Genomic DNA, 13,978 nt, shown 5'->3' with positions numbered 1-13,978 from the left:
CCACAGCTTTGCATTATAAACAGCGATTCTGGACCCCTGACAGTAGCAGCCCCTCCATGGAACTTCTGCTCCAGGCCTAACTTTGCCTTAGCCCAAGAATTCCAAGAATGCTGCGGATCTTTGTCTACTGCTGAGAAGTAGAAGAAAAAGATTTATTGAGTACCTACTCTGTATGTAAATGCTACAACACATAACCATACTCAGGAAATCCTTCTGTCCCCATTTTATAGTGAAAAAGCTAAGACTCAAAGAGCCTGAATTGAAATGAAACCCAAAGGCTGCCTGGCCATACCTGTGAAATATGTGTTTTCTTTGGAGTGAGACTGGCTAGTTCTTCAAGGGTTTGTTTTTTGAATCGCCCTTGGGTAGTTAAGAACATCTTGCATGAGTTATCTATTGGTGCACAACAGATTACTCCCAAAAAAGAACAGCTTAATACAATGAACATTTATTCTTTTACAGTTTCTGTGGTCAGGAATCTGGGCACAGTGTAGCTGAGTTTCTCTGATTCAAAGTCTCCCATGAAATTGCGGTCATGGTGTCAGACAGGGCTGCCTTCTCGTATGAAGGCCCAGCTAGGACTGGAGGGTGGGATCAGCTTCTCAGTTCACTCGCACGGTTGTTGGCAGTCTCTGTCCCCACCACATGGGCCTCTCCACAAGGCTGCTTCAGCACATAGCAGGTGGCTTCTTCCAGAGAGCTAATTCAAAAGAGAGAGAGAGAGCGAACATGCAAGACAGAGTGTGCATACTCCAAGCAGAAGCCACAATCTTTTATAACCTAATCTTGGCTGGGCTTTCCATTAATTCCGCATTATTCTCTTGGTGAGAAGCAAGTCCATGAGGCCGGCCACACCTAAACGGAGTAGTTACACAAGGGTATGAAACCAAGGGGCAGAGATTGCAGGAGACATTGGCTACTTACCTCAACATGAAGTTATATTAAATAACAGCCAGGCTATTCTGACTTCTCCCAAAATGACAAGTCATTTTGCTTGGTATACAGGGGCTGGAGTATTTTAGGATCACTTGGAGTGGTGGTGTGTCTACATCTTTAGGCCTAAGGCACATCTGGAGAGGTCAGCAGGTTGAACCTATCTGGAGCCCCCAGGGAAAAATTAGTTTCTCAAACTGTGACCATTGTTCATTCCCTATCTTGTCCTTGGAGCTGTTGTGATATTTCCTAGCAAAGAGGGTAAGTGATGGGCATATCCCTCCCTCGCCCACCCTGTCAGCCAGACTAGGTTCAGGTGGAGAAACCACCGAAAATCTTCTTTGGCTTCTGTATCTTTTCCCCGAAATTTTCTTTTCTTGCCCCTCATCAGTGTCCATAGCCCCCTCAGTAGCTTGCAGAGTAGGTGCTCCAGGAGTTTCCTGATGGGGAATAGAAAGGACTGCTGTGGAGACCCCCCAAATATAGTAAATGTGAGTGCAGGTCAGAATGCCACTCAGGTCAATTCAAAGTACATTTATTCAACATCTGTTCTAGGTGGGTATAGAGAATTCAGACACGTATAAAAAGCATTCTTGCCCTTTGAAGGGGTTCACAGCTTTAGGAGGGAGACACGTACAAACAGGCAATGACAGAACAGTAGGATAAGTGCAAATAAATACTTGATCAACACCCCCTTTGGCTGTCCGACCAATGGCTAAACTGGTTTGTGAAGCATCCTCTTTTGCTTGGACTGTATCAGGAGTTCCAAGCTTGCTTGCCTCCATCCATTCACTCCGCTTAGAGATCTTTGGACAATGTAAATATGATAAGCATTACTTTGATTAAAGGCCTTAACTAATCTTGAGGAACGATCAAACTCTAGTTGACTTCCAAGAACCTAGCCACTGTCCATCCCTCCAGCCACATCTTACCTCATCGTTTGAAAGTGAAAGTGAAGTCACTCAGTCGTGTCCGACTCTTTGTGACCCCATGGACTGTAGCCTATCAGGCTCTTCCATCCATGGGATTTTCCTGGCAAGAGTGCCGAAGTGGATTGCCATTTCCTTCTCCAGGGGATCTTCCCGACCCAGGAATCGAACCCGGGTGTTCCGCATCGCAGGCAGATGCTTTACCCTCTGAGCCACCAGGGAAGCCGCCTTACACTCCCGTATATACCGGAGGCTCCATGCTGTGATAGGTACCTAGACAGATGACCACCCTGTCCTTCTGTCTCCATGGCTAATTCATGTAGCCACCTCTATTAGGAAGCATTTCCAGATTGCCCTTCCCAGACAAAGCTGCCATCTGTTTCCCTAGGTTGAGTTACCTTTTACTTGTCTGTGTCCCAGATGAACCGGCGCTCTGCCCGTAGGCCGTTTAGTATCCGGCATAGAGAGGGCTGAGGTCAGACCAGATCACTGTGGAATGAACTAAGCTCACCTCTGGGAGCACAAAAGGCACCCAGACCAGTAACTGTCAATTTTCCAGAGAGAGCACAGATGCTACAAGCACCCTCTTGGCCTCCGCTCTGGCCACGCCCTCTTCCTCCGCTCGAGACGGGCAATCGGGCGGCCCACCTCCAGTCCTGGCAGCAGGCAGACTAAAAACACCTCTTTGCTCCCCGAGTGGTCGGGGGAAGGCTCCGAGAAGCAGGAGAGGTATGAAATTGGACTTTAGAAGATGAGCTGGAATCTGATCTTTAAAAAATAAAGTGTAGACACGCTCCTGAGGAAGAGGTCATTAAACCAAGCTCTTTCCCCGGCTGCTATTTCCCACACGAGTTGGGTAAAGACAGCAAAGCTGTCGAATGACTGTGTGTATCTCCTCCGGCTCAGGGGCACCCACCCTGGCGCTCCCAGCGCGCTTGAATGAATGGGGGTGGGGGGGGAGCGCATGAATGAGTGCGTGAGTGAGGGAGTGCGCGGGCTAGCGGGCGAGTGAATGGCGACCGCGCCGACTCGGCACGCGGCCGCGGGCTCCACTTCCCTCTCCCGCCAGCTGGTGGCCTCGGAAAGGTGGCGGCGCCGGCAGCGGCCCGAGCTGGGACGGGCCGGGGCGCGGGATGGTGGGGGAAGGGGCGTTCCCGGCGGCCGCGCCTTCCACGGCTATTGGATTAGTGGCCTTCAGGGATGAGCTCAGCCGGATCGGCTTTCAGCTGCAGCCTCTGGGCCGGCCGGGAAGGCGGGGAGCGGGCGGCGGCGGAGGAGGAGGGGGAGGCGGCGGCGGCTGCAGCATCCAGAGCTGGCCGCGGCTGCCGGCGCACCCCGTGCACAAAGACGCCCAGCCCCTTGGGGAGGGCGATGAGCGCACCGTAGCCCAGACCCGGGCCCCAGTTTCGAACACCAATGCGTGCGCCCAGGGCGAGGGGGAAGACGCCGGGCGCTCCAGGGGCGGGCGGCAGAGGCGCGGCCCGTGCGCCTTGAGCTCGGGACTCGCCGCCCTCCAGGTCCAGCGCGGAGCTTAGGAACCGCTGGAGCGCAGGCCTTGGCGCGCCCCCGGGATCCGCGCAGAAAGACGCTTCCCCTCTCCCACCCGACCTCCTGCGCCCTCTCGCCGCGCTGGAGCGCCAACTTCCCCAAGAACGCTCCAACTCTGGGCCACCCTGCTGGGCAGAGGGGGCGCTGCTGCGGGGCTCTAGCCGTGAGGACGCGCCCCTGGCCCCGGGGAACAAGCCGGCATCTTCGGGGTCGCTCGGGCGCCCCTGAGCGGGTGGCAGCGGCCGCAGACGTCTCTCCTCGGAGTCCAGGACCTGCCAGCGCTGGCGATTCCTCCAGGGCAGGCGCTTGCCCTCTCTTTTATGGTGAGTATTCTCCATCTTCTGGTGAGAGGCGCGCGGGAGCCGAGGTCTGGCCGAGCGGACCTCGTGCGGGCCGGCACTGGCCACAGTCCGCGCTCCTGGCGTGCGTCCGGTCCAGATCCCCGGGAATTCCTCTCTGCGGACTGTGGCAATCCGAGCTGGCTGGTTTGCCTTTGGGCGTTTGGGGCTGGCCCCTGGTGTCATCGGTTCGAAGCCCGCTGCTTTTCTGCGTAATAGAGACAGCACAAAAAACTACCCCCCCGCCCCCGCCCGAGTCACCCTGCCTGGGTTTAGGTCCATGATCTGTCATTCACTGAATGAGTGACCTTGGACAAGGCGCCAAACCTTGATTTCTTCATCCGTAGAATGGGGGTGATAATGGTACCCTTTTAATAGGGCTCTTAGAAGCATCTATGGGGTGGTCCTCGTAATGTACGTAGACCTGTTCCTGACACATAAGAACCACTCGATCAAACGTTAGCCAGCATTATTATTAGCTGTGTGATCCCAAGCGTGTCATCCAACTTTCCGGAGCTGCAGCAGTTCTTTCGTCGATGTATTGGGGACAGTAATTTCCAGGAGTCTGTTCGTAGGGGTTGGGGGGAGGGGGCAGTTCAGAGCTATGGAAGTGAAGCGCCTGGCACGCAGTGGGTGCTGGTGAAATGGGGGCTGTTGTTAGTGTTTACTCTTGACGCTGGATAGTGAGGCTGGTCGCCCAGTCCGAGCGCTGCTTGGGGCCAGCTCCTGGCCTTGCTTGAAGACAAACTTGGCGATGCTTGGAAGGGAGGGGGTCGCGTGCAGAGTGAGTCACGGGCAGGGGAGGGGGGTGGGGTCTGGGAAGAAGGGAGGAGGCCAGAGCCTGGAGCGCGGCAAATGTGTCCGCCCTGGTAGCGCAAGACGCGCCACGGGCTCGGAGCCAGGAGGGGACGCCGAGCCCAGGACCTCTTCCTGGAGGGAGAAGAGGGCTTGAGGGGAGAGTGGGGTGGGGAGTGACCACTCCCTCCTCCGGGATGGAGGAGCATGGGCTTTTGCGGACTGGCAGAGAGAGGAGGGCACTTGTGGGCCGTAGCGCTAGGAGATGGAGAGCGCTCTGGAATAAGGCTTGAGTTCGAATTCCGCCTCCACCATCAGCCCGCAGTGTGACCTTGGACAAGTACTCGAATCTTTCCCAGCTTAGTTTCCTCCTCTGCTCCAGCCTCCTCCTGGGGGAGTTTAGGGGTTGAAGGAGTTCTCTCCTCTCTAGGAATCAGAGCCTCCATCCTCCATCCACCTTCCGTCCTCCTGCAATCGATGAGCATAAATCAGGAAGACGTGCCTGAGCTTGGGGGAAACGCTGTTAAAAGGAGAATACGGGAGCTGCCCGCCCCTCCCCCCTCCAGGCGGTCGTTGCACCTAAGGAAGAAGCGCCTGTGCAACACATCTCTCCCGCCTCTCCCTCTCTTTCCCCCTTGATGCCCGTCTCCTCCAACCCAATTCTGCAGTCTCTGTCAATGAGACTGATGGGGGATCCTTCTTCATCCTCCACAACTCCATTTTTCAAAGAGTGCTGCTGATTAATGGAGTTTGTAGAAAGACACTGTGTTGGTAGCTTGATAGAAAGATGTTTGAGACACAAGACACCATCCTCCTGAGACACATAACCCTCTGATAGATTCCATTTTACAAACTTCCTTTAAAAGTACCAATAAAAGGAATTGACCACCTTAGGCAAACAACAAACAAAATTCTGCTTGCTGACCATTCTACTCAAATATCTCTCCAGGCTGTATTTCTGTTTTGCTTAAAAGACTGGTAAACTCAGTTGTATGAGAAGAAAATCTACAGGGACATCACCAGAACCAGTGAAGATAGGACAAACTGGGAGAATTGTCACTCTTGTCACAAAGGGCTCATTTCTTTAATGCGTAAAAATGTCCTTAAGTCAACAAGAAAAAGACCATTCATGGTTCACATGCACAAAGTAAAACTGAAATAACAAGCATATGACAAGTTGCTCTACCTCATTTTTCTTGAATAAGCAAAATTCAAGTTCAAACTACAAGACAATTTTCACATATCACATTAGCAAATAAGATTATTTATTATTATTATTTATTATAATAAGTTCAAACTACAAGATAATTTTCGCATATCACATTAGCAAATAAGATTATTTATTATTATTATTTATTATATTTATTATTTATCAGAAACATCTTTTAAAAATATAAGATAGATCAAATCCCTCCTAGTCTTAGAATCTCCTTGAGGCTGCCCAGGAGTAAGATTAAGGTGCCTCCAAAGACTTACAGGTCTGGTTCCTGCCTCCTTTCACCCCTTTTTCACTGTTTTCCTCTCTTATTAACCTCTACCCCCTGACCTTTTTGGCTTTGCTCCAACACTTCAAAGACTTTTTCCTTGGCTTTTATCAAACCTGGCTCCTCCTCACTTGGACAGGCCTGTCCTTAAGGAGCTTCACCTCTACTCCAGAAAGTGGCCAAGACCTGGGCCAGTGCTGAGTTCCCCTCCTCTTTGGGAAAAGACCTAGTTCCCTTCACCCTACAGGGGCTACTTGATTCTCCCAGAGAGAGTGATGCCTGACGTCGTTACATAGCCAGGGTCTTCAAGGGCTCCTTCTTTGTTGGTACAGGAAAGAAGGGTCTCAGGCAACCTCGCAGCTAGAACAGCCCACAGGGTGCAGAAAATCAGAGGGTATGGAGGTACCTGACTCTAAGTGCATACACACAACTGATGTGAACATAACCATACACACTTGGCAAGAAAGATCAACAATAAAAAATAAAACAGCAACACCTTTATTTTTTAAATTACTTACTTATTTCTTTTTGGTTGCCCTGGGTCTTTGTTGCTTTGCATGGGCTTTCTCTAGTTGCAGTGAGTGGGGGCCACTCTTGGTATGGTACTCTCATTGCAGTGGCTTCTCTTGTTGCAAAGCACAGGTTCTAGATACGCCGGCTTCAGTAGTTGTGGCGCACAGGCTTAGTTGCTCCCTGGCATGTGGAATCTTCCCCAACCAGAGCTCGAACCTGTGTCCTCTGCATGGGCAGTCGGATGGCTACCCACTGCACCACCAGGGAAGTCCTTTATTTTTAAAATATTTATTTGACACTGGGTCTTAGTTGTAGCATGTAGAATCTTAGTTCCCTGACCAGGGACTGAACCCCGGTACCCTGCATTAGGAGCTCAAATTCTTAACCACTGGACCACCAGGGAAGTCCCCAGCAACACATTTTAAGTAAAATATTTTCAATAAAATATGGTCCGTAAATAAGGCTCACAGAAGGTATCTGTTCTGAAGCTGTAGGAAAAGTCATCTCTGTTGAGTCCTTTGGGAAAGAGGATCGAAGACCCAAATCAGGTATCATGAACCTTCCTCAGAAGAACTTTCCTGGCCGGTATGGACTGCGTGTGATTTTTTTGCTATGCATGTTGAGTTAATCCCCATTTAAAATGTGTACTTTAATCATGAGAGAACAATGTTGTTTGTTGTTAAAAAAGGCAAACTGAAAAAAAAAAAGAAAAAAAGAAAAAAAAAAAGGCAAACTGTACAAGAGGTATGGAGTGGAAGTGTCTTCTTCAGCCCGATGCAGCCAGAGGTAGCAGGTGCTGGTAGGAGGTAGAGGCTGGGTGGGCAGGCGCTGGCCTCGCCAGCAAGAAACAGAGCCGGTGGCACAGAAGACAGCTGGGGATGCAGGATAAGAGCACAGGGCAATGGAGGAATGCCACAGAGGGTGCCCAGCCCCACTTGGAAGTATGAGGAGAATGAATATCAGTCAGGCCAGGGAAGGTGAGAAGGCCCCCAGGAGAAAGGATGGGCAGGATAGGCTTTGTGAGAGGAGTCTACTGTGAATGCTCTGATGGGGGCCGTGCTGGGAGACTGGTATGGGAGAAATAAGCAAGGACAGGTGTTGGGGATTCTTATGTACCAAGGAAAGGGGTACAGCTTCTCCCTGGTGAAGCCACCAGGAAAACTGAACAAAAGGTGAGTGGGTGCCTCGGTCAGATTTACCCTGTGGCAGCATAGATGATGGCTTGGGGCACCACTGGGAGACCCTTGCAGTAATCCAGGCAAGATCTGAACTAAGGGAGAGCCGAAGGCCCTGAGGGAGACCAAGAGACAGGGAGATCCACGGCAGAAAAGAGGATGAGCAGAGAGGAACCGGGTTTGCCAGAGAAGGAAGAGGCTGCTTTCAGCCCTGGGCGTGTAGATTCTGAGGTGCCTACAGCCCCTAAGCCACAGTGTCTGCTATCTAGAATGGGTGGGCGTGTCCACGGGGAAAGAGGCCACCTGGCTTTACAGCGTCATTTGAAGGAGCAGCTAGTCTGGGGTGATCTGGGGTGGCCAGAGGCTTCTGTGTAGGTGGGTCTGGTGCTGAGGAGAGAGAGCAGGGTTGGAGACCCAGTTTGAGAGAATCCGCAGAGGGCTGGGAATGCCAGTCAAGAAAGAAGAGGCACGCAGAGAGCGAGCAGTGGGGGAGCCCCATTTATGAGGCAGGCCAGGTGCACCCGGGAGCAGAAAGGCTGCAGGAAACTGCCCGGAGCTCTGCACCTCTGTGTGCTAGTGTGCGCAGAAGGAGGGGCTCAGAGCAGCTCCCAAGTCCTCCACCAGGCTTTCAGGGAGGTGAAAAGTCACTGATGGGTGAGCCTGGAGCTCTGCCTTCTCCAGAAACCAGTCTGTGGCTTTGTCCACAGAGACGTCTCGCCCGTCAGCCACATTCTGTGAGGTGCCACGTCACATGGCTTCCTGGGGCCATAGCGGCTCCCTGCTCCCTAGGGCACCCTGTCTCTCCTCTCTCTTTCTGGGTCTCCCTGTCTCCCCATTTCCTTCCATCCCCTCTTCCTCTCTAGTCACGCCCCGCCCCCCACCCCCACCCAGTATCTCAAAAATGCCCCCAGAGACACCTGAAGCTTAACAGAAGGACCTTCAGAAATTCCAGCAGGTTCCTATCATGATCTCCTTGACCAAGCCTGGGGCATGCAGTTTCCGTTTTCATTCAGGCATTGAGATTTCAGACAACCAGTTATACCAAGCGAGCAAAGTTCGGTTAGGGAGATAAATGACAGGCTAGACATGAAGGTCACTGTGTTTTCTTCCTTGAAGGTTTTCCTTGAGGGTCCAGTTATGCCTCACGCACCCCCAGCCGCTTTCTCCTAGGTAGGTCTGCCGCAGCCTCACAGAGGCCAGCTGTCCCACTGAGCCGCCCACACATGCTTGGGGCACAGGGGCAGTTGGAGCAGGAACCGGACCCTGCCAGGAATGCACTTGGATGTAAGGCCTCTGGCCTCGCTGCCTTAGAGGTGTGTCTCTTTCAAATGACCTTGCAGAGCAAGCTGGCTTGGTCACTGCCTAGGAAACCTTCTTCATTCCATCCCCTTCGCTCCTTGCTGACTGACAGCCTGATCTTCCGCCTTGGGGGCTCCTGGCTCTGTCACGCGTGGGAGGATTCCCATGGAAACCCCACAAGAAGCAGAGGCGCAGGGAAGCCTCATTGATTCATGCTCCCGGAGGACGGGCGTGAGACCGTTCCACCTGGAGCTGGACAGATGGCTCTCTTTGTGAGCTCCTGGTAAGAAAGGGCCTGCCCCAGCCAAGTGTTGCTGAAGCTCCATGCATATCTACAGAGAGAAAAGCTAATGGATGCCAGTGAATAAAAGCTTGGGGGTTCTTTGGCTCATTCACTATTGGCAGATTCACTCTCAAGGAGCACCTTTTAATAGAATAGCCTCTTTGCTTAATATTTATACCAAGAAAATCTTAGGAACATCCCCGTCGAACCAGGTCCAAGTAGGTACCATTGGCACCATTAGGCAAAGGTGAAAACTGAGGGCTGAAGATGTAAGTAATTGACTCGGCCAAGCTCACGGTGCTCTGCTCTCTCTGTCATGCCTCAGTGGAGGCTCTCTCCGAGGCAGCAGGTTGCTTTTATTTCTTTGCTCATGCTTTCGCACCCACCACTTTCCCTCTGAGCCAGACCCCGGCAGAGTCCCGAGGACTCTGGTGGCGGACCCAGCCCCTGCTCTTGAGTGGTCCCCCGTCTCAGAGGGAGGGAGGTGGCTGAGGAGACATCAGTGATAAGTCTGTGATGGAGACAGGTGCAGGGCTCTCAAAGCACTGGATCATAAGCTCCCCAGAGGCACTGATACCCGAGTTGAATGAATTACCCAGGTGAGTATATGTGGGAGGGGTATGCAAGGGAGAGTGAACCAGTGAAAGCAGCAGAGGTTCAGGACACGAGTGTGTGTGCTCCTGTGGTGCCTGTGGGGAAATTCGCACAGCTTAGTGGGGATGCTGTGAGGGGCTTCATAGAGGGAGAAGGGCCAAGAAAGCATTGTGGAGCTTTTGTGGGGTGGAAGGGTTAGGAGGGGCTTCCCTGGGTGCTCAGTGGTAAAGAATCTGCCTGTCAATGCAGGAGAGAGCAAGTTTGTCCCTGGATCAGGAGGATCCCTGGGAGAAGGAAATGGTAACCCACTCCAGGATTCTTGCCTGGGAAACCCCATGGACAGAGGAGCCTGGAGGTCTATAGTCTATGAAAGAGTTGGACACAATTTAGCGACTAGACAACAACAATAACAAGGGTTAGGAGTTTGTACTTTCTCCTGAAAGCCCTGGAAAGCCTATGGGGGATTTTAAGCAGGGAATATGATTAGATCAGCTTTGCATTTCACAAGGGCTGTCGTATATGTTTGAAAGCAACAGTCAGTCTATTATAGGGATTCAAGTGGTATCAAACTGCACTGCTTCTTATAGTCCTTGTCATTATTCGACTTGTCACTGAGTCTGACCCCTCTGAGCTCTGCTGGACGGGAAGTGATCGGGTCTTACACTTTCCTGAAGCCTCACATCTCCAGGGAGGCACGGTTACTGCTGGTTAAATGAAGGAATGAAATCCACCCCCAGCCCCTTCCCTAGCAAGTCCAAAGCCAGAGGCCACATTGAGGGGAGGGCATTTCACCCAGTCATCATCAATCCTGCAGCAGTCCTGTCTCCTGGCAGACCCCATGCCTGACTAAGTCCAGCAGACAAGACTCCGAGAATGGCATTTGGGGTCCTGGGCCTCTGAAGACTTGAGTATCACATTTTGCAAATAGCTGAGGCTCCTTACGAAGTGAGACATCCACACTTTGTGTCTCCTCATTTCCCTCTCAGGCTGCAACATCCGCCAGGGTCCTGGGAAGGGCAACTGACAATTTGAGTTTTTGTTTTCTTGCTCAGCCATCACTGAAGCCCCGGGGCGGATCCTTCTGGATAATGTCATTAAGCATCCCCATTCAAGCACGGCCTAAGAAATTAAGTTTGGTTTGAGGAAATGTGACGGAGGCACTGTTCAGTATGCCCTCCGCTTGCTGGCTGAGAGCTGATGTTACTCCTACCAGGGAGTTAGACCCTATTGTATCTCGTCTACGCCTAGTCCAGTGCCACGTGCTGTGGTGGAGATGAGAGGAGAGAGGGGGCAGGGGCTGAGCCTGACTTGGCCACTACTGCATGCCCCTAGCTCTCAGCAGTAAAGAACCTGTCACGTGGCAGCCATCCACCAAGTCTTTGTCGAATGAATAGATGAGGGCTGGAAGCAGGAAGGGAGCACAGCAGTATCTAACAAGGGGCAGACTGGATGTGACCCAGGCTCAGAGACTCAGAGATGGTGACTGTGTTAGTGGGGAATGAGGCCCCGTGTTCCCACCTCCTGGCTCCAGCTCTGGACCTTTTCCTGCCGAATCCTCTAGAGAGAACAGAAAGCAAGACCTTGCTGAAGGCCAGAATCTCCTCTTCACACCATACATGTACTCTGCCCTGTCTTCAAAGCACCGTGCTTGTATATGTGCTTGGAGAGGGGAGGGGGGTTGTGAAGAAGCCCAGGGAAAGCTTCCTGTCCCCAGAGCAATGTCCCTCGAGGTAGAAAAAAAATTAGGAGAGTGGGCCAGAAAGACCTGGCTGACTTAGGAGGGACAGGCACCTAGAGGCCAGGAGGATCAGGGCAGGCTTCCTGGAGGAGGTGGGGCTCTCAGGCAGGATTGGGAAGGTGAGGAAGGAAGGTCTGGGGCCCCAACTGTACATGGATAAAGACATGAAGATTGATGTGTCACCCTGGTTTAGAGGTTGGGACTTTGCATTAGTAACTTTCTGTCTCTCAGCTCTGGCCTTGGCCCTGTTTTTAGCTGGTCATGCTGATCCTGACCTCTGCCTCTGACAGCTTCCATGGGAATAAGCTCAAGTAACTCAGCCCCTCTTTTATTCATTTGTTAGTTCAGTCACAGTTGTAGGAGACTGTAGGAGCTGGAACTTCTCTGGAGTGAGAACTGCAGAGGGAATGTCCCACTTGGGTGCTGGACAGGTATGGGCAGAGTGGATCTGGCTGTGAGCTGGGCACCGGAGAGAAAGTCAAAACCTCCTATTGTGAGCATTTACACTGATCTCTGTCCTTTGTTGCTATGAACCACTCTGCCCTTTGCTTCTGTAGCTAAATCCTAGCGCATGCCCTTTATCCTTTTTTTTTTTTTTTTGGCTTTTTATTTTTGGCTGTGCAGGGTCTTCAAGGGGGAACACCAGCTTTTTCAAGTTCAGTGCTCGAATTTAGTCATGACTTTTGAGACCGCATGGACTATATTCCACCAGGCTCCTCTGTCCATGTGACTCTGCAGGCAAGAATACTGGTGTGGATTATCATTTCCTTCTCCAGGGGCTTTTCCCAACCCAGGGATCAAACCCACATCTCCTGCATTGCAGGTGGATTCTTTACCGCTGAGCCACCAGGGAAGGCCTTGGGATGCATTCAGGTGGTTAAATGGCTAGGGCAGAGGACATGCACAATTTAAAGAAGCATGTGCCATTCACCCAGTGCCTCCCAGGTACCTGTGCCATTCCAGACAGATGTCTCCCCTGATCCTTGCAAAGACAGGCAAGGTTAGCCCATAGAGTGCTTTTCAGGTGCGTCTCAGAGAGGTTAAGCCCTTACGCAGGGCCCAGTGGACAGGAAGGGATTGAAACCCTGCCTTTTGTTATGTTGTGCTGTCACTAGCTGTCCTTAGTGAATGACCATTAGTGGACATGAGCACTCTGCTTTGGTCCTGTCTTGTGGGGAGCAGCAAAGGGGTTGCTGTGTGTCCACCTCACTATTGCCAGTGGGAGCAACTTTTGAGGTCCCTACCTGCCGCTAATGGGGCAGAGGCTTCAAGGCCAGAAAGGAGAGCAGCCAGACCTCCATGACCTGAAAGTGACTGCTTTCAAACCCAGCAAAGGTGTCTCTTCAGCTTCTCCAAAGTTGGCATAGTATACATAAGGATAAAGCCATTTTCCTTAGAAATGTCCTGTGTGGGCCACAGAGCTGCTTATAGTCCTGCACCACCAGAGGCTCTGTTCTTTCAATTTGTTGTGTTTTAGTTGCTAAATTGTGTCCAACTCTGCAACCCTGTGGACTGCAGTCCACCAGGGACCTCACGCATGGGATCTCCCAGGCAAGAAGACTAGAGCGGGCTGCCATTTCCTTCTGCAAGGGATCTTTCCGACCCAGGGATTGAACCCATGTCTCCTGCATTGGCAAGCAGATTCTTTAACACTGAGCCACCAGGGAAATCCTGGGTTTTTATTACACCTTTTTCTATTTTATTATGCTTAATTTATATATTTTCACTCTCCTTCATGCACTAGTATGAGTACACCAGTCATGATTTCCTCTGAGCTCTACTTTAATAGGATCCCTCAGATTCTAAGATATGGAATGTTTTCTATATTTTATCTTCTAGATACTCTTCAGTTTTTATGTAGGTCTCTTTTTGATCCAAGTTGTTTAAAATAGAGTTTTTTAAAATGTCCAAAGATAGAATTTTGTCATCCATAATTTGGGGATTAATTTCTAGCTTTTCTTCTGTATTCAGTTCAGTTCAGTTGCTCAGTTGCGTCTGCCTCTTTGCAACCCCATGAACTGCAGCACGCCAGGCCTCCCTGTCCATCATCAACTCTCTGAGTCCAACCAAACCCATGTCCATTGAGTCGGTGATGCCATCCAACCATCTCATCCTCTGTCATCCCCTTCTCCTCCTGCCCTCAATCTTTCCCAGCATCAAGGTCTTTTCAAATGAGTCAGCTCTTCGCATCAAGTGGCCAAGGTATTGGAGTTTCAGCTTCAACATCAGTCCTTCCAATGAACACCCAGGACTGATCTCCTTTAGGATGGACTGGTTGACTCTCCTTGCAGTCCAAGGGACTCTCAAGAGTCTTCTCCAACACCATAGTTCAAAAGCATCAATTCTTCG

General features: G+C 51.4%; 1 protein-coding gene and 1 long non-coding RNA gene across 3 annotated transcripts in view; one reads left to right on the top strand and one right to left on the bottom strand.

Annotated features, from left to right (window-relative positions):
- Positions 1-434: 434 nt before the first annotated feature.
- On the bottom strand, positions 435-2,970 carry LOC138443494 (uncharacterized). Of its 2 annotated transcripts, none has more exons than XR_011258230.1 (2): positions 1,866-2,970; positions 435-700 (listed from the first exon to the last, which is right to left on the bottom strand). It is a non-coding gene; the product is annotated as an uncharacterized lncRNA (long non-coding RNA). The 2 variants fall into 2 exon arrangements; XR_011258319.1 differs by having other exon boundaries at positions 2,261-2,857.
- A 65-nt stretch (positions 2,971-3,035) lies between these two features.
- The window catches only part of SPSB4 (splA/ryanodine receptor domain and SOCS box containing 4), a 90,388-nt gene continuing 79,445 nt past the window's right edge, over positions 3,036-13,978 (top strand). Inside the window, exon 1 of the mRNA XM_069564038.1 lies at positions 3,036-3,733. The gene's annotated coding sequence lies outside the window, so the exon portion shown is untranslated. The remainder of the gene's footprint in view (positions 3,734-13,978) is intronic.

Source organism: Ovis canadensis, chromosome 1, assembly GCF_042477335.2.
Source record: "Ovis canadensis isolate MfBH-ARS-UI-01 breed Bighorn chromosome 1, ARS-UI_OviCan_v2, whole genome shotgun sequence".
In the NCBI taxonomy this organism is placed as follows: domain Eukaryota; kingdom Metazoa; phylum Chordata; class Mammalia; order Artiodactyla; family Bovidae; genus Ovis; species Ovis canadensis.
This window is presented reverse-complemented; position numbering and strand designations above follow the sequence as displayed.